General features: G+C 46.1%; 1 pseudogene across 1 annotated transcript in view; it reads left to right on the forward strand.

Moving 5' to 3' along the window:
• The window catches only part of LOC149856258 (uncharacterized), a 198,231-nt pseudogene that overhangs the window by 2,245 nt on the left and 168,276 nt on the right, over window positions 1-27,710 (forward strand). Inside the window, exons 2-3 of the transcript XR_016438376.1 lie at window positions 24,982-25,082; window positions 26,531-26,641. The product of XR_016438376.1 is annotated as an uncharacterized LOC149856258 (transcript). The remainder of the gene's footprint in view (window positions 1-24,981; window positions 25,083-26,530; window positions 26,642-27,710) is intronic.

Below are 27,710 nucleotides of genomic sequence, written 5' to 3' on the forward strand. Positions count from 1 at the left end.
TTTAAGTTGAAATCCTAGTTTCCTGTGACATGGTCAATCTGAAAAACATCAGTCTTAGTCAGGAGTTTTAAAAGGCTAAACAAATGTACTGTGTAGGCACTGCTTTTTACAACCCACCATCAACACCACCATGGCTGTCCTTCCCAAGCAGCTCAAATAGTAGCCCCCAAATGAGTCTTCCCCCCCCGGCCAGTCCATCCAGACCAGAGGTTCCCAACCACCGGGCCACGGCAGGTTGGCTGCTGGGTTTTGGCTTCCACTGCTGGCAGTCATGTGAAGGGTTAAAGCTAGGTGGCAGCTGGCTCCATATACCCACTGCCATAACCACACCAGGCCAGGCAGGACCCCCCAGCCCTGCCTGTGGCTGGGAGCTGGGGAGCGCGGGTGAGGAAATGCCCGGGGCTGGGAGGCTGCCCTGCTGCTTGCTCCTAGGAAAGGCAGCAGAGCTCCTTCTCCGGCAGCCCCAGCTGGGTCCCCTGGCCCACCGCCTGCGCAGCCCCCACCCCTGCAGGGTCCCCTGCAGCCTGTGGCTGTGGTGCCCCAACCCGATCCGATCCTCACAACCTCTCTTCCTCTGCCCCCGACATAAAAATTAAATTTAAACATGTAAATTAAATTTAAATACACAAATTAAACTTAAATATGTAAATTGGATAGCTTGCCAGTCTGCAGCATAAGAAAGTTGGGAACCACTGATCCACACTGCGGCGTCAGCACAGCCTGTCCTGTAGGTTTTGGTCGTGTGGCCTGAGTGTCTGGAGATTATCGAATCAGAGAAAAGTAGGGCTAGAAGGAACAGTGTCTGGAGGTTATCTAGTCTAGCTGCTTGCTCAAGGCAGGATCGTCCCTGACTAAGGAGGGGTAGTCCACAACCCCTCTGGGTAGCCTGTTCCAATACTTAACTGCCCTCACATTGAGAAAGTTCTTCCTAATCTCCAGCTTAAACTTCCCTTGCTGCAGCTTAAAACCATTGCTTCTTGTCCTGTTCCCTGAAGCCACCAGGAACGGTCTATCTTCATCTTCTTCATAACCACCCTTCAGATATTTGATGCTTCTTACCTGCTCCCTCAACAAAAATGAAAGGTGGCATACCTGTAAACTGATGGGAGGAAATGCCACCGTTACCTTGGGCAGTGGCTTTTGCTGGCTACCACTGAGGCCAGTAGCTTAATATGATTTAAAAAGGGACTAGGCGTTCACATGAATGCAAGGATAGCCAAAATGAGTGCAGGACGTACTAAAGGACTTGGCAGGGAGATAACCCCCCTTTCCAGGGCGCTATCCAATCCTGACTAGAGGGACGTGGCAGGAAAACTTCCTACTGTGGGCTTTCCTTTACTTCCTTGTGAAACAGCTGGCACTGGTCATTGCCAGGGACAGGATCCTGGGTGAGGAATCTCCCTGCTCCATCTTGTATGCGAAACATGTTTAGTGATCTGGGGCCTGCAGACACGTGCCCGTGTCACCGTGGTGGAGGCAGTGGCAGCACAGGTGTAGGAAGCTAATGCTATTGTTGCCTGTTGTTTGATCTCCAGCCCACACCTTTCATAAGCACCGAATCCATGTTAAAGATCTTAGGCATACGCGTAAACCAAGCCATATGCTTGTTAATGTTCAGAGAGGTCAGTCCGTTCAGACACTTCCTTCCTCCCTCCCCGCTCCCTTCTGTAGCCAGACTCTGGGCCAGGAGAATTTGGATTAAGCTGAGTGTTGCAGGAGCAGACAGTAGTCTCCTTTGCTGTTCGCTTTGGAACGGCTGGTTTTCTAACGTGGATCTCCAAATCTGCGTGTTGTGAGAATGTGGGCTGGCAGGCCTCCAAAAAGGGTGTGTGGGCTTTGGCCAAAAGTAGGTGGTTTTAGGAAATGCATAGTTCCTAATCTACCATCTGAAAAAGGCAAATATGAAGGCAGTTTAGTAAGTGAAAGTGCAGCTCACCCGGGAATGCATAACTTGTTCTGCTGAGCCATGTCAGATGTGTAGCCAACAGGAAAAATTCTGGCTACTTGCTTTGTATCTTTAAGTTAAATCCATGATGTATGTGTGGAGTTAGCCTGTTGGGGTCCTGCCTCTGTTTTGAGCCCCTTCATGGAAGTTTTTGTATGTGGTATTCTGCTGATTTAGTGTGCACATGGAGTATGTGGGCTGCCAAGCATCCAAGGAGCAAATTGTGTATGCAGTCCTGAATTTGCTTGCATCATTTCAGTGCCTGTGGGCTCCAATAACAGTATGCAAAGAGCTTTTTCAATAAACCTGGTCTTGGTTTTGGTAACCAAAAGATGCCCATATGGGCAGTTCTGCCATCTGTTGCAAATGTAATCCTGAAAACTTGTTTCTTTTTACTTAACTCTTTCCAAACATGCTATGTGAAGGGAAAATACAGAATGGAAACTTTCCATTAAAATTAGGAAAGTGGATGGTGGTATGTTATGGCCCAACTCCTACAGGCATCTTGCGTCCTGGCTTCTGGCCCATAACACATGGTCGTGGTCTCCTCTTTTGCTGAAAGCCGAGCTGTACACCTGGAGAGTACGTTTCTGCTGCAGAGCACTGCAGCCCATAGCAGGCTCTTTCTCTGCCTAGCTCCTGTGATTCAAGCCAGGAATGGAATAGGTGAAACTGGAGATACTTAACTGTGTGTGTCTAATCGTATGTATTGGTCATACCCATGTCAGAGTCTGTTTGCTAATGTCTTGTTAAGAGTAGTCGTGCATCGCTAGCAAGAGTTACTATAATAGGTCTGTTATGGCTGGGAAAATGATCAGCAGGAAGCCTGTTCAGGAGGCAGAGATGAAATGCTGCCTGCCAGGTTGGCACATGGACAGATCTGGAGCCTGCAGCCACAGCTCCAGATAGATATGGAGAGAAGACGGGCGGTCACGGCTGCATGGAAGTAGGACTGGATGGAGCTCTTCGGCTTGAACAAATGTACCGCCGAGACTCGCGTGGGCGTGTGGGCCGATGTAGGGCTGCCTCTGTCTGGCACCCCTTCTCTCGTGCCGTCCTCTTCAGATCACAGAACTTGTTGATCTAGAACCTGCGATTCCCAGATTTATTCTTGCGTGGTGAGGAGTCTCCACCCATACTCTCTCCAGACAGGTTTGGGTAGGAGCAGCATCCTGCATGGGCAGTTGTGAAGGGTGGATGGGGAGTTGGGGCCTCCAAGTTTTACAGCAGAGGATCCATTAGCTTGTCAGTTCTTATGGGCTCTGATGGGCACCCTCTCAACTGCTTGTAGCATGGCATGGAGGTAAGGGGTTACATATAACATGGGGGTCATGAAGTAACAATAGTCCTTCTCCTGCCTATCTGAAGCTCTTAAAACACTTTGCAAACATCCCTGAAATGAAGCCTAAACCACTTTGAGGTGACTCAGTAATGTTATCTCTCCAATGCAAATGGAGAGACAACATTTGTCCACCTCCACTGCCTACATGGAAGTGCTGGGTTTCCTCCTCCTTATCAGGCACCTGTTGTTCGCATCCTTGCATTACTCACATCCGATAAATCACATCGTATTTTGCATAATTAACACCAACTGTGCTTCATTTCCTTCCTTCCCTTGCAGTAGTTAGTACTCTGTTGCCATACCTGACAATGGAAACCTGCTCTGTTTTAAGCCTGAGTCTTAATCAATGTGGAGTGTGGGTTTGGTTGCACTGGAGTTGCTTCAAGGATGGGGAATCTCTGCCCCCAGAAAACCCAGCTGATGGGAGGAAGCAGGAATTTGCGTTGTAGGACACGTTCCTAGTTTCTTCCTGGTGGCTTTTGAAAAACAACCCAAGCTCAACTGTACACAATGCCATGCAGTGGGGAATGGTACTAAGTAAGCAAGTGTCCCTTTCCCTGCTCAAAGGGCTTGCATTTTACACACACAGGCTGGGACAGCACAGCTTTATGTTCATGTTCTCTGGATGGATGGAGGCTCTCTGCCAGGAGAGACATTTATAGCAACGGGAAACCTTTCCAAAGCACATGTCATCTTGCCTTGGTTTCATGTGATCCCTGCCATAGGTCACGGCCTTGTGCTGATAGTCAAAATAATATGCAGTTTAGTGTATAAACATAACCCAGCATTATCCTCCGTGCAGTTGCCCAGCTTTTGCTTGGGGTTTATTTTGCACTTCATAGCTTTCCGTAACAATTGATCTGGTTCTGCCAGCACTTAAGCACCTGAGTAATTTTAGATAGTTGAGGAGAGGGCTGGGGGGCCTACAGATTGCCCTCCTTGACAGTGTCATTGTGGGAAGTAAGTGAAAGTTCATCAAATGTTACGCTTGCCTTTTATAATGCTTGTTTATAGAAGGGGCATGAACAGCAAGCTGACTATATTAGCCCCATCTAGAAGGACTTTCCCTGTAGCTCAAGGACTTAAGGTTATGACACATAACCAAGAGGATAAAATAAGAAATGAAGAAACGAATAGGTGTCCTTAGATTGTTCTTGATTGGTGACCAGGGTCTTGAGGGGCTGGGGCTGTCCCATCTACTGGCCTCCCATTTTGGAGTTGTGGGGTTTTTTTGTTTTCTGGTTTTTGTGTTTGTCCTTCCCATAAAGGGTATTTTTAGGAACCCAAATGTTGAAGCAGAGCCCGGGGGCCGTTCCCAGAAAAGGCTGCCTGGCCTCTGAACCTCAGCCATCAAGACTTCCAGACCAGCTCAACCATGAGGACTCCTGGCTATTGCCAGCAACGACCCCAGCCTGATGCACGTGAAATCAAGCTTTGCCTTCCCTTCTTTATGTTTTTTTCCCCATTGTTTTTTCCCCTCTCTTGCTATCTTCCTTCTAGCAGCTTTTTACTGACACCAACTGCACTGCATGGCAGCAGTGCAGTGGGCTGAGATGAGCATCTCTGTCCAGCCTGGGAACGCGAAGGGGAGAGACCTGCTCAGGCAAATCGGATCTCGGACTGGGAAACCTGCCAGGGTCTAGAGAGCACCAGCTGTTGTGGCTGACCTGCCAGACCACAGCTTCCCTCCATGACTGCCCAGCTGCCTGGTGTCCTGAGAACATCAACACGCGCTGCATCTTCCTCTGCCTTTTATTGTCCTCTGTCTCCTTCCACTTTGTGTCCGTCTTGTCAAAAGCAGGAGAGTAAAAACCATTTTCACAGAGGTCAACTGGAAATTCAGCAGCAGACCTAACCTGTTCCTGCCCACTAAGGAGAGCGTGACAGCAACCCAGCTTCCCTCTTACCATTATTTATGTGTTCAAATCAACCAGCTTCCAAACATTGGCATGGATTCCCTCATGCGTCTGCCACGGCACCGAGCAGAATGAGGTCTCTGTATTCAGAGCCCCAAATAACGTTAAAGGCCATACAGTTACAAGATCACGTGAAGAGCTTTACTCTCTGGGCTCATTTATTCAGCTGGAATTGGCCCAAGTGGAGGCAGAGCTAGGATTCTTCATGGGTATGAAGTTACCCGTCTAGGCTGCGGTTTGTAGGAGGAGACATTATAACTGTAGGTGTTAGGAGAGATATTTGGTTTGTCTGGTATCTTAGAAGTCCTACCTGAGCAGGCTGTCTTCCTGCTTCTGCTTTTAAAAATATTGCCAGTATTATGAGGGTGAGAGAGATTCAGCACTCCTGCATATTCCCTTCCCCCTACTTCTAAGTTAATTGGCAAAAGAGATTAGCCAATTGCCTGTAAATATGTCGATCTGAATAGGTCTCACAGTAATTTCAATATATTTTGCCAATGGCTTGTTTTTAAAAATAGTTCACTTTCCTGGAAGCTCTGTAACTGGTTCCCAATGAGCTCAAATGGTAGCCCCCAAATTTGTCTCTTTTCCCCCCCTGCCCCTAGTTTGGTCCATCCAGACCAGAGGTTCCCAACCACCGGGCCACGGTGGGTTGGCTGCTGGCTTTTGGCTTCCGCTGCCGGCAGCCGCGTGCGGGGTCATCCTTGCAGATGAAGGACTCTACCTGCACTGTGACATTAGTGATTTGTACTTAGCTAGTGTCCCTTGTAGAGAAGAGATGTTACTTGGCTGAAATGAATGGAAGGACATCTTTATGGATACTGCTGGATGCAGACAAGACCCTCTAGCTCTTTCTGGCTGAGGGGCTGCATTGTGTTGCCAGTTTGACCCTTAAATCGATCTTCCCTAAATTCAGATGTTGATGGTAAATCCAAGCCTGAACTTGGATCTGTTCAGCATCCATAGAAAGCACTATGGTTACTAAAAACTTCCAGGACTTGACTCTTGGTAGGTAGGTTACTGAGAAATCACAGTCTATTTTGAATGGTCTCAATCATCTCAATGACTCTATTTTGGGGACTCTTCCCCCCCCCCACCAACTATTTATTTACTGTTCAAGTCGGTAATCTCCAGAAACACAATTCGGCTTACAAGCTAAATTCCTGGGCTGAATTCCCAGGTGTTCTCGTGTGACTTAAACATTTGTAGCAACTAAATTAACAAATGCAAAGACATGAGGAGGGATGCTGTCTACTACTGTAATGGTCCCAGTCTACAATAGGGGGTACAAGTTGCTGTACCCAGGCAGACGAAAAAGATGGTACCTGTCCCAAAGAGTTCACAGAGTTAACTGCTTAAGGGTCGTCTACACTGGGAGCTTGCAGGGAAGCTGGTTTGAAACAGCGAGGAAGTGAACGTAGTGCCTGATAGATACTCTGTGCCAATTCTCAGCATGGACACGCTTGTTAAGACTGCCTTTGTGCTGCTTATGTTAATCTACTTCCAAAGTGGATTGATTTTAGCTGCACCAAGGGTCTCTTTGGCCCTGTCTACCTGATCAAGTTTGAGCGAAAGAAGTTGTCTCTTGCATGTGCATCTGCATGCAAATCTGAGGTAAGCCAGTGACCCCCACAACTTCCTGTGTGGACCTACAGGTGCCAGTAGGCCCACACCCTTCTGCAATATGACAATAGCGGCTGTTTTTGCCGCTGGTGACACCTGCCAAGCGTGCGTGCGCTCTGGCAGTACAGCATGGTCGGTATCTGTGAGGCAGCTGAAAGTCCTGGTGGCAACATTGCCTAGTGGGTAGATATGGCCATGGTGTAGATTAGTAGGGACCTAGTGAGCACGGGCTATTCTTCATGTAGATAAGCCCTGGGTAAGGAAACACGTAGTAAAGTTGATGGATTTGCTTGCAATACCTGTGGGGTTGTTTTTTAAAGAAATAGATTAGTAAATTCATGAAATGGCTACGGATTTTCTTTTAAATACATTAAAAAAGAGACAGCATTGCGCAATAGAATTGGGTATTTTCAACTGGTGGCCACAATCAGTCCTTCGTTAGATCTGTGTCCTTTTACTTGCAACTTAGGAAGGAAAAATCCTGTGTTTCTAGAGGGGGAAAGTCTTTTCTCTGACAAACATAACATCATGAGCGGAACTTGTAACAAAAAGAGCAAATATAAAACAGCCTTTTACTACCCTTTTGGCATTCATATTGCTGTACAAGTAAATAACCTGTGGACTGATGAAAAGTCTTGAAAAGTACAAGAGCTATTATTTTTTTTGCTCTCCTTCCCCTTCCTCCTTTAGTTCATAAAAAGACCAGCAAACTGTTGACAGCGAGATGGAAAAATACTGCACCCTTTATTAAAAGTTATGTCCCATTAAATTTTGCCCAGAAATTCCTTAACTTTTTTCCAAAGGGGAAAGAACATTTTACTGCAGAACTTGTTTAGAAGGAATCTAATTTAGTTAACAGTAAAGCAAGCCCTTAACTCTCAGGCAGTCCCCAACCCAGTGCTAATCAGATTACACCTTGGCGGGTGGGGTGGAGGAGCATATAACCAGATAAAACTCAGAAGTTTTCATCCCTGTAACAAATGCTGAGATCACAGCTGTTAGAAGTCCATGCCTGTTACAGTACGCATAAGCTAGTTAGGCTGAGATGACCGATTATTACAGATCAACATCCACAGTAAATCTTGTGTCTACATCAACATTCAGAAATAACTGTCAAATGTAGCTCCTTTTTTACTAGAATGCAGTTTGATTTATTGAAAGATATTTGTGGAAGTGTCTCTCTCCCCTGCCATTCAATATCAGTTTCTCAGTTTTAGAAATCCTTTGCAGTGGAAAATCAATTTGGAACAATTGGGTAGGGCTGCTAATTCATAATTTAAAAAAAAAAAAAAAGGTTTACTTGCCACCATTGCATTTCTTTGTTGCATTTCTGAGGATTTTGCTAGGAGCCAGCTTCCATGCTCCGCAGTTTGCCAAGTGGGAGTGTGCAGGTGTGAACTTAATGGGTGCCTTCATTTGGTATTGGAAATATGGTTCACGTTCGTTAACAGTCTTGCAGAACTGGGAGCTATTAAGTGCAAGTTTAAGCCATGCCTCCTTCCTGGGCTGTAATAACATGATGTTAAATTTTTCCTGTTTGAACAAGTGTTGTTTTTTTTAAAATGGACTGTGGAGGGTGCTATAAAAACAGGGCGAGAGAGAGATCAGGGTCTCATGTTGTGGGATAATGGGTTAATCGGAAGCTGTAAATAAGGTTCCTGCTACATGTTACATATATTATGCAACTAACTGGTGAATCTCCCAGTCAGTAAATTTAGACCAACTACATGCATGCAGTGATGATCATGCAATAAGAATGTCCTTCCAGCTGTAAAAGAGCCAACCAGCTACAAGGTTAGTGCTTGAACATGTGCAATAACTCTATGGCTCATTTCTAACCAGCTTTAATTTGAACATGTAGCAGGGCCCTAAGATGATGCAGAAAAGGGGAGTTCCACTGGCGCAGTTGTTTGAATGCTGGGAAGGGGGTTAGTCCACATTCATGTTTCCTGCTGAATGTGTCTGTCCACCTCCTGGTTAGTTAGGGCCTGTGCTGCTGGCTCCCTGCTGATGGAAAGCATTGGGCAACAGCAGCCAGCCAATCCCCACCCTCTTTGCAGAAAGGTGGCAATGGCAAGTCCTGCTTTGTTTTCCTCCCGTGTCCATAACTTTGGGAGGGGGTTGTGGGAGGCCAATGTGACCTTGTGTGAAACAGCCTCTCCTCCTTGTACCCAGTGGAGAAAGCTGAGCTCCAGGGGCTTAGACTTGTTCGGTCTCCATGACTGCGATCTACTTTTGATCTCTCTTTCTTGCCCTGGGTAGTGACTCCCAGCTAGGGTTGCCAACCCTCCTGGATTGGCCAGGAGTCTACTGGAATCAGCATCGATCTCCCAGTGACAATTGAAAGCAATCTGGGAGATTGATATTGTGAATGGGTTGAACAGTACAGTTAACGACTAGAGGTGCATAGATACATCAGTCCCATATCAGATCAGCACTGATATAAGGAAAATTGACAGTATTGGCAATCAGCTTTTTTGGCTGATGTGGTCGATAATGTTGCTGACAAATGCCTCGAGGTGTTTGGGGGGTGGGGGCAGACCAAGGCACCAGCAGTGGGGGTGGGAGGAAGAGAGGGCAGGGGCAGGCGCTGTATAGCCAGGGCAGGGCATGGGACAGCTGCGAGCAGCTTGTCTGAGGGGTGGGGGGGGGGGGAGCAGCTCCCACTGCTGCATGCACCCCAGGAGGGTGTACCCATGGATCTGCATGCAGGGCAAGGGTAGGCTGCTGCTGCAGGGTGGGGCTGGGCTCTTCCTGGCTGGGGGGTTGGGCTGGGGCTGCACTTGGGGTGGGCGGTGGTGGCACTGGGAGGGGGGCTACAGTGAATTTTGGGGTGGCTGCAAGCTGCCCCCTTTCCCCTCTTCCCAGTGCCGCCACTGCCCACCCTGAGTGCAGTGCAGTGCAGTGCAGTCCAGCCTCCCTGCCAGGAGTAGCTCAATGCTGCTTATGGCCCCCACCTACAGCAGCAGCTTGCCCTCACCCTGTGTGCAGATCTGGGGGCACGCGCCCCCCGTCATGATCTCCCAGGGTGTGTGTAGTGCCCCCCGGACACCCTGGATGAGCTGCTTGTGGCTCCGTCCTGCACTCTGCCCTGGCTGTGCAGTGCCTGCCCCTGCCTCAGCCTCACTCCCTCCCTCACCACGGGGGGGCCTCAATCTGTATCCCCTGCCATGTCCTTTCCCTCCCCCCTTGTCCCTTCTCCCACAACAGACTTACCAGCCAGATGCTACTCTCCAAGCTGCCTGGCTTCAGATTAGCAATTGGATTGTTAGTGACTGATATGACTCGTTAAAAATCTGCCATTGGTATCAGCCCAAAAACTCCCTTTTGGTGCACCCCTATTAATGACCTGACATCATGTTGGTGGGGGGGAATCTCTGGACATAGCTTCAGTCAGAGTTGGCAACCTTACTCTCAGCCCTCCCCTCTTCCCATCTATCCACGTGTGATCCTAGGCCACCTGGGAGTTTGCCCCCAGCCCAGTGACCCAGGGGGTGAGATTGTGCCTCTGCAGGGTGAGCTGTTAGCCTGGTCACCTCACCCTCATTCCTCCACTTCCTTGGGTCGGAGAAACCTAGTGGGGCTCCTTCCTTGGTGCAGCATCCATGCCTGCTTGTACAGCCTCAGCGTGGGCTGACACTTCCATCTTTTCCTGACTAATTTTCTCCCTCTCTCCAAAATAGCCAGCACAGGCAGAGGAGGCAGCCAGCTTCCACAGGAGTCTCTCACTCCTCGTCTGCTTTCTCAGAGAGCTTGCTTTTTATTCTCCTGCTTCTGCTAAGGTGCCAGGGCTTTTTTTTTCTTTGCATGAAGGCCTGAAATGCCGGAGGCTGCAGGTGGGAGAGGAAAAGTGGGGGGAAGAAAACAAACCCTGTCGACATCTCTCTGCCCCTGTGTGATGCAGCAGACTGGGCAAGGTGGTCTGACCCAGTCGATGGCGGATCTCTCCGCTTCTCCACCAGGCCCAGCTCTGCTACCTTCTACAGCCTCTGCTCTTGTTTTGGTTTTGAAAAAAGAAAACCATGTTGTCAATCTGAATTGCATTAAAGTGCTCCTGGGCCTCATCCAGCAGCCTCTTTACTCTGCCGACATCCCACAGGCTCCCCCAGGAGTTTGCTTGAACCATGGGGAATCTTGTTGTGCAAAGGGAGGGGCAAAATACTGAACATGTTTGCTTTTAACCCAAGCTTTGGTAAATTGATTCTTAACTGGCGCGATCTTGATGAGGGTCTACACACTACTGCTATATGTGTGCATGGGTTGTCAGTAAACTTGGCACGAGTGACTTGCAGATCTGAAGGAAAATAGTTTGCAGTGGACACCTGTTCGTTAGCTGATCCTGCTCCAAGGTACAATAGATGTTAATGCAGTTATTGAAAGAGAATATTGGTTCCCACTAAACAAAAAGTGACAGCGTTTTGAGAAATGTGGTGCAGGTTCTGTTATACAGTCGCTAATTCTGTGCCATCCTCTTGACTAGAAAAACGTAAAGGCTTCAACGCAAAGAATAAGATTATGAAGAATAAGACAACTTGACTAACTTCTGTTTTACTTGAATACGTTAACGTGCTCTTTTATATTAACATTTCAATATATTAAATGTTTTTTTTCTGAGAACGTGGGGGAAAAGCCCAGGAGCACAAGACGGATTGTAAATGGAAGGCACAGAGGGAGACAATCCAGTGTCTATCTTTGCATTTAGAAAAAAAGTGAGGTCAAATGTGCATGAAATCATTATGCAAATCTGTGCCATTTTGTGTGTAGAAAGCACTCGGCTCTGCATCTCCGTCGGTGAAAACTGTTGGATAATTGGATGCAATGCTGACATCAAGGTGAAAGGGAAAATACGAGCAAGGCAAACCTCTCTACAGGAAGCAATGAAAGATGCATCCTCCCAACCCAAAGATGTCTCCAGTTTTATCTCCAGTGGGCCATCAAACCTGTCCCGTCCTATTAGATTAGGACTGATTTAATTATTCGTGAACCATCACTAACAGATGGATTTCTAGGCTGGCCTTGAATATTTCCAGCATTGGTGATTCTGTAGTCCCTGTTGGCAAAATGTTCTTAGGGTTAAAACATTTTTCTTATTGCTGAAAGCATGTTTTTCCTGCTGTGGTTTATGTCTTGTTCTGTTCTCCCTTATCAATGGAAGCAATAGATTCCTGTCCCACCTGAAACCACCCCCTTTGCTTCTGTCTCCTTAGTTTTTTCCTTTGCTGAATAGGACAGTGGCTTTCAACCTTTTTAGACTCAAGGCACCCCTTGGAAAATGCCAGCTCTTATCTTTCACCCATTTTTTGACTATGGGAAAAAGTTGTATAACTATTCTGTTGCAAAGAACCTGGGAGAAAATCCCTGATGTCAAAAACATTGCTTTTTGGAATCCTTGCTTTTGTCTTGTGACTCGCGTGCAGGGGTTAGCGCAGCTATTATTGCATGGCACCCTTTTAAAGGACCTCAAGGCACTTCAGGGTGCCACAGCACCATGGTTAAGGATTGCTGGCACAGAACAAACCTATTTCTCTTGGGTCTTGTCTACATGGCCAAGTTCTGTTGGCTTTCTGTGCTTTTTGAGCGGGGGTCAGAAAGAGCTGTTAAGGAGAACACATAACCAAGCACAAATGGTTTTTTTAGTTGTAAATCCCTTGGGAAGGATTGGCTTTAGGATCTGGATTTCAGTGTCTTCCTCAAATTCAGGGGACTATTGTTTGAATAAGTCCAACTTGTTGTTTGGTCGGCAGAACTGGAGTTGTGCGGAAGAGCTGTCCACCAGAAAGGAAAGAAACTAGTAGTGGAGAGTGCCCCCACGCTTACCATTGGGGCTAGCATTTACTGAGTGTATTGGTGCTGCAGAATTGGAGAGCGAGTTGAAGTCTGCTCACTGAACCTTTTATTGTTCTGGTTCGTTTAAAAAACTGTTTCTGGGGGACATCTGCTGTTGTAGTTTTTCATAACCAAGCAGAGTTTTGGCCCAGAAAAATCAATAAAAATGGAAACTTTATCTTAGTGTTTCCATTCTCTGATGCCACTTGCCCTGAGCTTCCTAAATAAAATGGAGCGGCAGGTATTGGGAGACACCACAGAGCAGTGGACATTGGTGGTGAGGGGACGTGGAGCGGTTGTCGGTGGGACTGAGGACCCGAACAGGAGCGAGGAAATGAGTGGAAGGGCTCTTAGCTGACACCGTGTCTCCAACTGCCTGCGGCTGTTCAAAGGAGCCCCATTTCCTGGACCTAATGACTACTAGACTATCAGGTCTGCAGAGATTTACACTAAACAAGTGAGGACAAAAGGTGGGGCTCTGTGTTGGAAAAGAGTTTTATAGAGGACTTAATTGAGGAGCTTTTTAAGGGGATAGCGAAAATCAATAAACACTTCCTTTTACCACCATCTTCCATTAAAACAAAGGGAGTTATTTGATTAAAGTATTGGCTGGTAAATTTAGCTTGCCAAAGGAATGCAGCTTTACATGACGTGGTTCACGTGTGGAAGTCGCTGGGCATTAGGTTAGGTAGCTGGAGACGTGGGGGCTGGATAAGCTTCATAACCATCCACCTACAGCGCAGTTGTAGCGGTCTCTCCACCTTGCCTGCGTGGGTCGGGAAGGCAGCCGTAGCTGTGCAGCTCTGCAAAATTGTCCCTGCCTGTTTCTAGTTGGCGTCAGTTCGAGCCATTCTCTGAAGCAAAGGTCTCGGTCTCTGCTGGAGACGGTATATTCAGCATGCCGGGCAAGCAGTAGCCTTCCTCTGAAATAGAAAAGTGGTGTTTGGACTTGGAAGAATGTGCGTGTGCGTTAATGTGACTGACTGATGCACGTGTGTTCGTTGCCTTTGTGTTTTGCTCGGCGATCAATCCGTTGAGTGTGTGTAGTGGTAAATAGACCTATTGTGCTGGGATCTGGAGCCCTGGGACTAAAGCTCTGTGGTGCTGGGCACTGGGCATATAAAGAAATGGTATGTACTTAGCCTGTACAGATACAGCAATCCCTTCTCCAAAGGACTGGGAAGTTTCTCTAGAGGGAAAAACATTCAGACAAAGCTTTACAGCGGCGGTCCTGCTTGTTCACATTCATGAAGTAACTTGGGATTCTTTTCATAAGAGTAGGAGTGTTGCTGCTAACTTTTGAATCCTGGTTAAATTCCACTGTGGGTAATGAAAGTCTGTTTACCTAGAACTTCCCCCGCAGTTGCTATTGGATACAGTATTCTCTAACCACACTGTAGTGGACGTTTAGCTCAGAAACACTTTTCTAATTAGCATCCTTCTTTTCTGTGAATTGTGCAGGAGCTCTCTGTTTTGTTCAGTATGTCCTAGAATGCATTCTTTTCCAACACTACTTTTACACTGGGTCTCATGTGACACCTAACTAAAATCAACTGATTACTATTATTATTATTATTATTTTTGGTGAGGCGAAGGCTGATCTCTTGTCTAGTATAAAGTAATAAGTTTGCTGTGTAATGTCTAACAAGGGAGAATCGTGGTTGCCTGGTGGTGTCTTTCTCTGTGAGAGGATTAGCTAGACTTACGCTGTGTTGTATCCATTGGGGTTTGATATGTCATGGAAAAGGTTTTGGTTGCTTAATGTCTTATCCATATTTGTTTGAGCCTATACTGCAATGCCAGTGGACATTTACTCTGAAGCATGCCGCTGCTTTTGGCCATTCTGCCCAGAAGGCTGTGATCTTGTCCAATGTTGCATGTTTGGCTGGAGGCATGGCTATCGCTACTGTCTGCTTAATTAAAGGAAATTTGGGATCAGGAGTCTCCTGAATGGTCTTCAAGAAAGTATTGACATCAGTCACTTGGAATGACTTCTGGGAAAGTAGCAAGAAGTAAGGTTTGTTTGCAGTATCTCTGATTGGACCAACCATATAGTTGGGAGAAATGTTAGACAAGCTTTCAGGCACACTTCACAATCACCCAGTTGCCCAATTACCCAGGCTTGACACTTTAAATACAGGATTTCAACCCGTTATGGTGCACTAATTTCACGCAGGCATTTTCTGACCTTTTAGTAATGCTTACTGTAGTGGAAAGGGTCACTTCTGCAGCACCTCCCATCTCATTGTTAGAAACCACCTTCTCTCTGGGTGTTATGAAGAGTGATTGCTAATAAGTGACTATTTACTGCAGAAATAAAGGAGGCAGAGGAGGGTAAATTTCATTTAAACTTTTTAAGGAGAAATTAGATTTCTCAACATACAGAGCTTCTGACTCCACCCTGCTTAGACATATACATTCAAGCAAATGCTGCCTTCCCCCTACCAATTTGTCTTCAAGCTTAAAAATAAAAAGCACCCCTAAAAACCATTGCTGTGAAACATGCTGTCCTTTGCAGACTTAGAAGCCTAGTCCTCTATGCTGAGAGCATGTCTCAGGGCTACTCAGGCCATCAGCTTCCCCACGGAGTACTCTTCAGTAGCCATAAAGAGTGGTCGTGGTTGATTCCTTCAACCCCATGCAGTCATTGCTAAGAATGCCAGTAAGGAACGAATGAGATGGCTGTCTACAGATCCCAGGATGTCATCCTCCTGCTGTACTCGGCCTTGGTGAGGCTGCAGCTGGAGTACTGCATCCAATTCTGGGCTCCACAATTTAAAAAGGATGTGGAGAAGCCTGAAAGAGTCCAGAGGAGAGCCACGCGTGTGATCAGAGGGCAGGAGAACAGGCCTTGTGATGAGAGGCTGAGACCCATGGGACTCTTCAGCCTGGAAAAGCGCAGGCTCGGGGTGGACCCGGTGGCTGCCTGTTAGGGCTCTGAGAAATTTTGCCGGCGGTTTCGTTTCTACTCGTTTTGAGCGCGAAGCAGAGAGCTTTGAAACGGCCTTGAAATGAAATGAGGCAAGTCGAAACATTTCAAAAATTTCGACGCTCAAGCTGGGCTTGCCTGCAGGGAAACAGAAACTAAAGTAAGGAGAGAGAGGGTGGAGGGGGAAGGACTGCTCTCGTTATTGACTGTGTAGCTGGCCAATGGCTGTCACTCTTCCCTGAGGTCTCTTCCAATCCCAGAGCTCTGGGGGAGCGATGGAAAAACTATATAAAAGGCAGCATTGTTTGAGCTGCCCTGCTTTCTGCCTTGGTGTCAGGTGAGTGAGGATGCATCTTAACACACGCACAGTGTCACCCACCCGTGTCATGAGTTTCGCCTGTCAGTGGCTAGAGATGCAGGGCCCCAGAACCCAGAAGCCCTGCACACACCTCCTTGACAGCTGGCAGGCTTTGTGGCCTCAACAGGGGCTACCATCCCTGCAGCTTTCACCCTGCTGCGCCTTAACACACACAGTCTCACCCATGTCATGAGTTTTGCTTGTCTGCGGCTTGAGGTGTAGTTTCCCCTAAACCCCTGCACCGATCTCCTTGAAACTTGGCAGCTTTGTGGCCTCAGCAGGGGCTAACAAGCCTGCAGTTTTGACCCTGCAATGCCTTAACACACGCACATCACACGAGTTTTTTGCTTTCAAGACTTTGAGGTACAGTTTCCCTGAAACCCCTGCACCTATCTCCTTGACATTTGGCAGGCTTCATCCCCTCAGAAGGGGCTACCTTTCCTGCAGGTTTCATCTAAGGCAGGCCAGAAATGACTTATAGGCTGTTTTGAGCTTCCCCATTATAGCCTATGGTCAAAACAGCATTGGAACAGCAAAACTGCTTTGACGAAACAAAACGGAACAGTGGTTTCAAGTCGAAACTAAATTAAAAATGAAACACTGTTCTGTTGAAGCAGAATGGTGCTGTTTTGCACAGCCCTGCTGCCTATAAATATACAAGGGGTATACATCGGTCTGGGGGAATGCCTGTTCATCAGAGCGCCCCAAGGGATGACAAGGTCAAATGGTCACAAACTCCTCCAAGACCATTTCAGGCTGGACATAAGGAAGAACTTCTTTACCGTCCGAGCCCCCAAGACTTGGAACAGACTGCCTCCAGAGGTGGTGCAAGCACCCACTCTGGACTCCTTTAAGACTCATTTGGATGTTTATCTTGCTGGGGTCCTTTGACACCAGCTGACTTCCTGCCCCTGGGGCAGGGGACTGGACTTGATGATCTTCTGAGGTTCCTTCCAGCCCTAACGTCTATGAAATCTATAAAGTGGGACAGACTCTTCTTTCTTCCTCCTCTGCCATCCAAATTTAATTTTGCATAGATCTCTTATGGCTGCCAGTTATAATAGTTTCTGGGCTGTACCAGCTAGCGCTTGATTTGAGCTGCTAATAGAGAAGCGGAAGGCGTATGGGTTCTCATCCTATCAAAGAAACCAACGGGAGCTTTACTGTTTTGTTCAGTTAAGACCAAGAGCAGGGTCCAATACATGGCAGGCTTATCTTTTAAAAGAGCACTGCTTGTAGTATTTTAGGTCTCTGGCTCTCGTTGGTAGTCCAATACACTCTTATTAACGCATTGCAGATGGTTACATCCACTTTGCTTTTGTTAGGATTACGATGGACGTCACAAGTCTCAGTCTCTCAAATGACCATAGTCCTCCCTGAGTGCCTTCTTCCTGGTTGGAGTCCCATGTGGATTATTGCATTTAGCAGCACTGGAGCCCTCATTTTCCACTGTTCTCAGCCTGGCTGCTCTGTCCCTTAACACAATCAGGGCAAGGTATTGCCAACCCTGAGCAGGGAGTGAATCTTCTAGCTTTGTTACCAGGCTTCAAATGGCTACACAGATGTTTCTGGACAATTCTGCCTCTTGTACCCTCAAGATTTCTGGGTAGAATTTATTTCACATGGAGGCTTTCAAGGTACCAGGGACTTGGTCAGATTTGTAATCTGTCATTTTCTCCCCCCTCCGCCCCCCCCCAAAGTGTTTTGTTTTCATTGTTAAATAGGATAGTGAGCTCATATACATATAGGTGGCTTTCAAAAGCAAGCCATTATCTATGGATGGCTAGGACGCTACAGCAGGACATGTTGACGAATTTCTAGTAATTTGGTAAAAAGTATAATTATATGAGATGGGAGGACTAGATAGAATTAGATGAAATAGTTCTCTCTAATCCTATTATCTTTTTTTGGACAGGGGGAAGCAAGAGCTTGCAGCTTCTGGCTGTTTCATTTGTCATTTAGAGAGGGGAAAAGACCCACAGTACTGGCATATCAGCTGTCTTCCTGCAAGGGAAGATTAAAGTCTCCTGATAAAGGACTTTAAGTTCTGAATCCCCCAATGCTATTGTGAGTCACTAAGGGGACTGTGACTGCTAAGCACCACTCTTATAAGTAGAAAGAAGATTTTTCACATATTACTCTGATGCCACACTTGGTTTTAGCCACAGGCTAAGTACAGGCCTGTAGTTCAGGACAATGTACCTCTATTCTTGAGAGAGATTACTTTACAATGAATGCAGCTGGATATGGACTCTTCATCTGCATCATTTTTAAACAAATTGAAATGACTGACACTCCTGATTAAAACATCACGATTCGCAGAACATTCTCTACCAGCAAGAGGTGGGAGGAGAGGACCTATCCAACCCCACTGGCTGGGACTGAACATTTGCATTGTCTTGAGTTAATTTGTCATACTGAAGAGTATAAGCAGCAGTACTGTTTTTTGGGGGTTTTTTTTGCTTTGTTCTGTATCTTTGGTTTTTCCTCTCCCCCTCCCTCCCCTTTTGTTGTCTGAACTGCAGGCTGCTGTAAGCAGGATGTCATGTGTGACAGTGAACTTGCTGTACAAATAGTTCTGGTTTTTCCCATCTTAACCCCCCCCCTCCCCCAACAAACAAACAAACAAAAAAATACAGCCAGGAATTCTTAGCGCATTGTCATGCAGCACGCTCTGTTTCCTGGCTTGTAGATCCAAACTGTATAATAATATTTATATACAAATGCTGACTGTGATTTTTCCATCCCGGAAAAAGGAGATGTCATTTAAAAGCTCTTGGGTGTGATGTAAAGCAGAGATTTTTGACTTGCAGAGGGGGCGTGTGCACGGGAATTGTTTGAAAAGGGATTGCTTCCTTAACAAATGACATTCTTGCTATGCGTGCACATCCTACTGAAGAAAAGGTCATTTTGCTTTTGAAAAGATTGTTCTGAGCAAGGGCGGGGGGAGATGTTTTTTTGGTTCCCGTCTCCAATCCTGCCTTTGAAAGTTATTTATAATACAATGGCGATGAGCTGTCAAGCTATGACAGACTTCTAAGCCTTGTTCACACTGGGACCAGTAACATGATAGCTACAGCTGTGATGGAACACGTATGGTTTCCTTGATCCCTGTGAAGAGGGATTTTTTTCCCCGGGAACCATGCTGTTGGACAAACTTTCTCCCCAAAACTGTGCTACTCACTAGCACTGTAATTCTGCAAATGCACATGGTGACTTACCTGTGTGAGGAGTTAAATTGATTTAGCAGGGTCAGAGCCTTACTTCCTCTGGGCTACTCTGTAGTTGGGTTTTTAAACCATAAGTTACAGCAAAAACAACGCGTATCGGCTTCTGCCACGTCAACTGTTCTGTAATCCTAGTGAGAGCATGTTTTTGATCCCACTGTATATAGCGCCTTTCGTTCTCATGGTGAAAACTGTGCCTCTAGGACTTCTTTTATGGAACATATACTGAGAAACAGTTTCACAAGACTATAGATATCTGAGCTGTATAATTTAGCTCCTGGCCCAAACATGCCCAATGTTTATAGAGGTCTGGGTCAGGATTTCGTTTTGTTTCAGTATAAAGATGGCTTGGATCTCAGTGCTCTTGATGTTCTTGTGTCTGTAATCCTTTGTAAGCTCTCCAAGGCCAAGATTTTCTTTATTTATGTACAGCACCTAGCACACATGAGTCTCTTGAGTCTTGATTTAGGTCTACAGTAACAATTATTATTATTAATTCCAAAAATTCCGGATTAAGATGGTTACTACACTGAGTAGCCAACCTGCATTTTTCAGTAAATGCTAACCCCCCGCCCCCCCCCCCCGCCAAGAGACAGCTGTAGTTATACAAATCACTGACACTTCTGGTTGACCCCAAAACAGATATTTAGAACTGAAGAGGAAGAAGAACTACTGAAAGAAATTTAAGTGTGTGGTTCAGAAGTCTATTGTGATGGGGTGAAATATATTGTATTATGAAAATATGGCACTAGTTTCCTGTAAAATTGTTTTTAAATGCCTCTTGAAGAACATTGGGATTATGTTTGTTTCTTCCTCTTGCTCTTCTCCCACCTCACCCGCGTGCCCTCCAGACCCAATGTGCTTTATCAAGTTATTTTAAAATACCGTCCAATAACAAGGTTATTATGGGACATACTGTAGTGGCGCACACTAATTCTAATGCTATACTGTTAAAATAATTCTAATTAAACTAAATTCTAATAAACTTAATTCTAATGCTATACTGTTAAAATAAGAGTAAATTATATACACGTGGTAATACTGATTTTGTTAGAAACAGTGTAGGGTTACATAGAAACCACAAGTGATTTAAGATGAGTAGTTTTTTAGCTGTTGATCACCTTGAGACTGCTTGGAAACTCTCCCAATGTTTTTTTTTAATTCTGAGCGCTGGTGCTATTTATTTAGCTACCAGGTGGTAGCTAGGTGTTCTCACCAAGCGTTGACCCTCCTTAGGATGCAGAACACTTTATAGAGTTGCTGTGTTGCGAGGAATTAAACTAGGGCTTGAGTTCCAAGATCCAAAGGCTTTTGACCTGGCTTTCCAAGAAAAGCTATATAAAAAGAGGGAAGTCCTTGGATATGTTATATAATGCTTCAGCCAAACCATTTAACATATTAATATATTTTTGTATTGCCTTTTATCATGAGCAAGCAGGGTTCTTGTTTCTTCTGGTTTAGTTTAAAATATTTACAAGGAATAGGGTGCGTCTACATGTTCAGTTAATGTGCTTTAGGTAATGTGCATTAGATCTAGTACCTCTATAGAGTCTAAACACTGTGCCCTGAAATTTGGCCTATTTTATCTAGGATTCTGTTTTAAATCCAGCACTTATATGAACTGGTTCTCTACCTGCCTGTACCGTACACAAAGGTTTGTGATTGTTGTCAGTTGATAAAGAAGTGGCAGAAGATGCACCCTTTAGGTGCGCATGAACCTTTTCCCCACAGTGATTTATCTGACCTCTGTTTCATTGTCTTGCCAGTAAAAAATGATAGTATCCCTTCACTTCCCACATCCCCATCACCAATGTATGTAGGCACGTGTTTGGATGGGTCAAGTGAGGCATGACTTGTTTCATGACCACCCAGGAAGTTTGTAACAGTCAGGACTAGACTGACTGACTCTTCTCACTCTTTCATGTTCCTTAACCACTAAATATCACTGTTTCTCGAAATGAAATGAATTCACCATCCAGCGTAAGGTGGCAAAGGGCTGCAGCAAGGCAACAGCCCTAGACTTTAGGAGGGCTGACTTCAACAAGCTAAGGAGGATCGTTGGGGAAGCGCTGAGGACCCAGAGGGGAAGGGAATCAGATGTCGAAGGTGAGTGGTTGCTCCTTAAGGAGACGATCCTCCATGCCCAAAGGGAGGTAATCCCAACAAGGGTCAAAGGGAGCAGGAGGGCACATAAACCCCCATGGCTCACTAAGAGCATCCGGGAATGTCTCTTTGCTAAAAGGGAGGCATATACCCAATGGAGAGATGGGGTCATCGCCAAGAAGGACTATGTTATAGTCGCCCGAGGATGCAGGGGGGCAGTCAGGAGGGCCAAGGCAGAGTTGGAGATAGGACTAGCTTCCCGGATTAAGGACAATAAGAAGTCCTTCTTCAAATACATAGGGGGTAAAAAGAGGGTCCCGGGTAATGTGGGGCCCCTGCAGGACACGATGGGCAACTTAGTCATCACGCCAGATGACAAAGCTAACATATTTAACGATTTCTTTGCCTCTGTCTTCCTAAGTAGGGACCAGTTCAGCCACCTCCCTGCTGGGCCCCCCTCGGGCCCCGAGAGAGGCACGCCTGGGCCAGGGGTTAGCGAGGAGTTAGTTAGGGTACTTCTGGAGAGGCTGGACGTGTTCAAGTCCGCTGGTCCGGACGATCTTCACCCTAGGGTTCTACAGGAACTGGCCGAGGTCATTGCGGGACCCCTGGCACGGCTCTATGAGCACTCGTGGTGCTCTGGCGAGGTGCCGGAGGACTGGAAGAGGGCCAATGTGGTCCCTATCTTCAAAAAGGGAAAAAAAGAGGACCCGGGAAATTACAGGCCAGTTAGTCTGACCTCAATCCCGGGTAAGCTCTTTGAAAAAATTATCCTGGCACACATCCAGGAGGGCCTTGCGGGGGAATGCATGCTCAGGGGCAACCAACATGGGTTCATCAGTGGCAGGTCTTGTCAGACCAACCTGGTGGCCTTTTACGATCAGGTCACCAAATCATTAGACGCAGGGGTTGCTGTGGATGTAGTCTTTTTGGACTTCCGGAAGGCTTTCGACACTGTCTCTCACCCTGTCCTCATCAAAAAGCTGGGAGACTGTGGTGTCGATGCCCACACGGTCAAATGGGTCGCCAACTGGTTGGAGGGCCGCACCCAGAGGGTGGTAGTGGATGGGTTCTTCTCGACCTGGAAGGACGTGGGCAGTGGGGTTCCGCAGGGCTCGGTCCTCGGGCCTGCACTGTTCAACATCTTCATCAGTGACTTGGATGAGGGGGTAGAAAGCACCCTGTTCAAGTTTGCTGATGACACTAAGATGTGGGGGGATGTGGGTGCACTAGAAGGGTGCAATAGGCTACAAACTGACCTTGACAGGTTGCAACGGTGGGTGGATGAGAATAGGATGGGGTTTAACACTGATAAGTGCAAGGTGTTGCACATGGGGAGGAAGAACCGGCACCACACTTACAGGTTGGGGAACTCCCCTCTTGCCAGCACGGAGACGGAAAAGGATCTTGGAGTCGTCATTGACTCCACGATGAACATGGGCTGGCAGTGTGGGGAGGCAGTCAAGAAGGCCAATCGTACCCTGTCATGCATCCACAGATGCATCTCGAGCAGGTCCAGGGAGGTGATCCTCCCCCTCTATGCGGCACTGGTCAGGCCGCAGCTGGAGTACTGCGTCCAGTTCTGGGCGCCACACTTCAAGAGGGACGTGGACAATATGGAAAGAGTTCAGAGGAGGGCCACTCGTATGATCAGGGGTCAGCAGGGCAGGCCTTATGAGGAGAGGCTACGGGACCTGAACCTGTTTAGCCTCCACAAGAGAAGGTTAAGGGGGGACCTTGTGGCCTGCTACAAACTGGTCAGGGGGGATCAGCAGGTATTGGGGGAGTCCCTGTTCCCCCGTGCGCTGCCAGGAGTGACCAGGAATAACGGTCACAAACTGGCGGAGGGTAAGTTTAGATTAGATATTAGGAGGCGCTACTTCACAGTCAGGGCGGCTAGGGCCTGGAACCAGCTTCCAGGGGAAGTGGTGCAGGCTCCTAGCCTGGGGATTTTTAAAAGGAAGTTAGATGAGCACCTTGCCGGGGTCATCTGACCCCGGTGCTCTTTCCTGCTAAGGCAGGGGGTCGGACTAGATGATCTACCTAGGTCCCTTCCGACTCTAGCTACTATGAAACTATGAAACTATGAAGAGTCCTAGGAGTCAGGATCAAATGTTGTTGTACTGGGGCAACTATCAACACTGAAATGGGCTTATGAGGGCTGATAAAGACATATCTGGGGGCTGTTTTTCTCTAGGTAGATGTTGCTTTTGTTCACTTTGTTTCCATAAACCTCAAAATAACCTGTCCCCAGTTTGTTTGGAAAGAGCACAGTTGGTAGGAACTACTGACTTCTGGGCTGTTCTATTTGCAGGCATCCATCACCGAATACAATAGGAATGAACAATGAAGTCAGAGTTGCCCTCTAGGATAAATGGTTGTGCTGTCTTGTTTTCCCAAGATCACCGTTTGCTTCCTTCATCACCTAGAAAAAGATTTACAAATTGTAATTTGATCACAGCTGTTTCCAGCAGTCAGCACCTGGCAAAGTAAGGCCTCCAGGACAGTAGGTGTGAATTGGTTAATTCCAACCCTTCCTGCTATTAACTGCTACTTGGAGGCATCACCCCCTTCTGTTAACACCTGGCCTCTGTGAATGAAGATGTCACAAAATGCTTGGGAAAATTACATCAATTTAAAAAAAAACCCACCCGGTTTTCTTCATTCTTCTATATAGAACATCATCCTTTACGTCCAAAATAGATTTCGGTGTCTATTTTAGATGTAATGCAATACAGTGTTGTTGCTAGCAGCCCCTTGTCTTGTAACCACTTCAATCATGTTACTACTCCTTTTTCCAGAACCTGATGTATCTATACGTATATATAACTAAATGAATATTCATCGTGAATTATTATAACTGTGCATGTGGTCAGCTTGACCATAGCAGCAGGCTGGCTGGGCTTTTACAGCTTGCTAAATAGTGCAAAAACTGTTATCCATTTTTTATTTGGCTGGAACAAGAACTAGTCTATACATATAAGTCAACACAGCAGCAAGGTCGGGACTTGACCAGATATTGGCAATATGAACAATGTTATCTCTTTCAAAAGGTTGCAAAACTAGCTTAAATATAGGGATGTCTGATCCTATACAGTGACTATACCCCATGATATGCCTCTGTTTTAAGGGTCCATTCACCTGTTTTACCTTCTGCATGGAGTACGGGGAAGGGGAAGGGCTCAGAGCTACAATTCTACCACCCGCCTAGTATGGGACTAGGTTGCCTTGCTGCAAAGTGGGGTGGTTGAATTAAGAGAGAAAATGCCGTCAGGTGATGAGCTGAGTTAGTGGAGCAGGCACCTTGAGCCTGGGCACCCCAGGATCAGAGTTGAGAACAGCTTCATTACCAGGAAGGCTTTCTAGGGTCAAGCAAAACATCTCACTCATCCCTTGAGCAAGGAGTGTTCAGCTTACCCCAACAGGCTTTATTGTTCCCACCTCTGCTTTCCTCGGGAAAGGGACCCTAAAAAAAGAATAAAACTGTTGACTGTTTTGAACAATTTTTTACCAGGGGGATGACTGGGTTTTTGGCCTAAGTCCCAGTCGCATGTAAACAGAATACCTGCCTTTGAAAACCAGACTGACACAGCTTTTGAAATACTGCTGGGTGGGAGATCAGTAGCCAGCGCTTCCTCCCCTAGCTCATTCAAAAGCAGGTTTAAATCGGATTAGGATTTTTAACAAACACTTCATGGTTTTTTCTCCACAGGGAGGATCAAAGCACAAGGAGGACTCTTCAGCTGTTTGCTTTGCCAGGGCTGCATTAAAAAAAAAAAAAAAAAAAAAAAGAGGCTCAAAAAACCCAATCAGGTAACCACAGACTAAAGTCATGTGCATGTCTCAATTTTTTGTTGACATTAAGAAAAAAAAAAAAGAGTCCTTTATGCTGTTTTGTTCACAGTAGTTCTTTTTACCTGAGAGATTTGAATTTGTGTGATCTTATAAAACATTTTTAATAAACTAATTTTTCATGTTTGCTTCTGCTCAAAACAAGCAGCTGTTTTGATACTTTCTGCCAACCAGGAGCTAGGTCACGGTACAGAAGCAAATAGCAGCACCAACAATAACGACAGCAATGTTTTATGAATGAATAGGACTGCAAGCGTGTGCACGTGGTTAAAGAAACATTATGACCAGTCTGGAATTCTGCATTTCTATTTCTGATTTTGCCACAGGATTTCCGTGCGACTTTGAGGAAGTTACCCATGACCAGTGCACTTTTTAAAATTCCAGTAGAGTCCAAGAAGTGAGGTCAAGGTGATTCATACTGGTCTTTCTACCTCCAGATAATTATAGTATTGTGAGCCCTAGCTGTACTCCATCAGTGCAGAGCAGAAGCCATCTATAATAGCAGGACTCAAGTAATAGTGCAGCTTCCATCACGTTCTCTCTTAAACTTTTCTTTCTGATTGCGCCCTATCTGGAGCAGTCGTAGGTGATATACATCTCCTTGTAGGTAGATGTGGATTTGTTTTGGGATCCATTTCTGAATGTGTTTTGTTAAGCTGAATATCAGTTTCTTTCTAAGACTTTATTGAAAGCAGATAATAGTATATTACTGTGATGGCAGCAGAACTTCCTATAATTAATGGCATGCTTTCTTTCTCTTTTTTTTCCCCTTTTTTCCTTTCTGCTATTGGGTGTGGTGCTACAACTAAACAGTGAATACATGGGTCTAACCCCGTCATTGACTCTTCCATTTTAGTGCATGGAAAAAAGAAAAGGAGCAGCATATTTTAAAATTCTGAAGTATTTTTGGTTTCTTTGCATCCACTTGGAAAGTTTTAACCAAAAACAAATGAGTGTCCTCTACTGCTCAACTTCAGGCATGGAAACAAATCCTGATGTGTGTTTGTTTTTCTCATATTAAGCCACTACTCTTCATTGACTTGCTCCTTCCCACCCCCCAAATACCGGCTTTATTTGTGAAGAGACGGGGGAGGCTGGGAGCGGGTCGTTTTACCTGTGACAGTGTGGCGATGTCCAAATAATTGCTGAGGAAGGAAGGAAAGAAAGCTTACATTGTTCTAACTGCAGATGTTTCTCATCTGGAATACAGGCCATTTTATCCACTTTTTTTGATCGCTGTTTATTTTAGTTCTTTATTGTGCTGCAATTACCACAAAGGAAAAAGTACAGAAAAATCTAAGTGGCTGAGATGCAGTCTGTAGTTTAGCTATTTATTAAATTACTGTTTGTTTGTTTTTTTAAAAAAAAACTTCTTTTCTTTCCTTTCTAATTTTGCGACTTCCATCCAGATACTCACTGGAAACATTACACTGTGATCGTCAGGCTGTGGCTATTAATGAATACTACCGTAGGGAGGGAGCCACTTGAAAATTTATAGACCTCTGAGTCCTTTCCAGAAGGTAAGTAGCAAGGACCTGTTGGCCTTTTTTGCCACCTAGTGCCTCTGGCCCTGCATTACTGTGAAAGCATTGCTATACGGAAAAACTCTGGCTGCAACCATCTCTGCCAAATGCCCCTATTTATTTTAACAGCTTGAAATTTCCCTGTGTGGACAGAGTGAACCTGAGCATGTTTCCTTCCAGCCAGGAAGATGCTCGGTGGGCTTGGAGACCCCTCTTCAGTTGTATGAGGAAAGAGGCTTATACAAAGCTTCATTTTTTTTCAGACTCTGGGGCAAAGCATGATCAGCTCACGTGGCTTTGAAACATGACTCGTCCTTCTTTACGTAATGTGTTTAGTCATGTTTGACATCACGTTACCTAACGTGCTTCCTAACACGATGCATCGCCCTGGGTTCCTGCATGGCTCGGACGGTTGTTTTCCTTGTTGACCCTCAGCCAGGGGATGCTCTGTAGTAACGTGTCCCTTCTACATATTCCAGGCGATTTACTTTATTTTTAAGTCTGCTGTTTCCATGGTACAAGTAAACAACAATGACTCACTGATGATTCGCATCCAAAACTCCCACTGCTTTCAGGTTTGCAGCCCACGTTCACTTGAGCACGTGTGGAAGTCCTGTTGACTTCGCGTGACAGTAGTGGACGTGCTTATATTTTCATTGCTGAATTGGGACCCTGAAGGCGTAAAGTTTAAATTGTAGGTCTCTCCCTTTCAGCTGCGTACATAGCTTTGCCCGGGTTTCCCTTGCTGAGCATGGCCCTTACTTTTCCCTGCACGCTACCACCAGTGCTAGCCTTGGTGTACTGTTGTGGTCATAGTGCTAGTTCTGAGGTTTCCAACACTCTGCATTATTCCATGTAGGTGTACTCTTAGGCTGTGTCTCCACTGCCTCCTGGGCAAATGTGAGGCCACAGCCATGGATAATAAGTCCTGTCTATTTGCTTCCACTCTGTGTGCACCCAAGCTGCATGATTAGGTAGTATAGACAGCTGGGGGTGTTGCACTGTTGCTGTTTTCAGGCTCTCCCAGGATGGAAAAACTGAGAGCAGTGGTAGGGGCTGTGCACAG

This window comes from Crocodylus siamensis, chromosome 10, assembly GCF_052110815.1.
Source record: "Crocodylus siamensis isolate JL-2025a chromosome 10, ASM5211081v1, whole genome shotgun sequence".
Classification (NCBI taxonomy): Eukaryota; Metazoa; Chordata; order Crocodylia; family Crocodylidae; genus Crocodylus; species Crocodylus siamensis.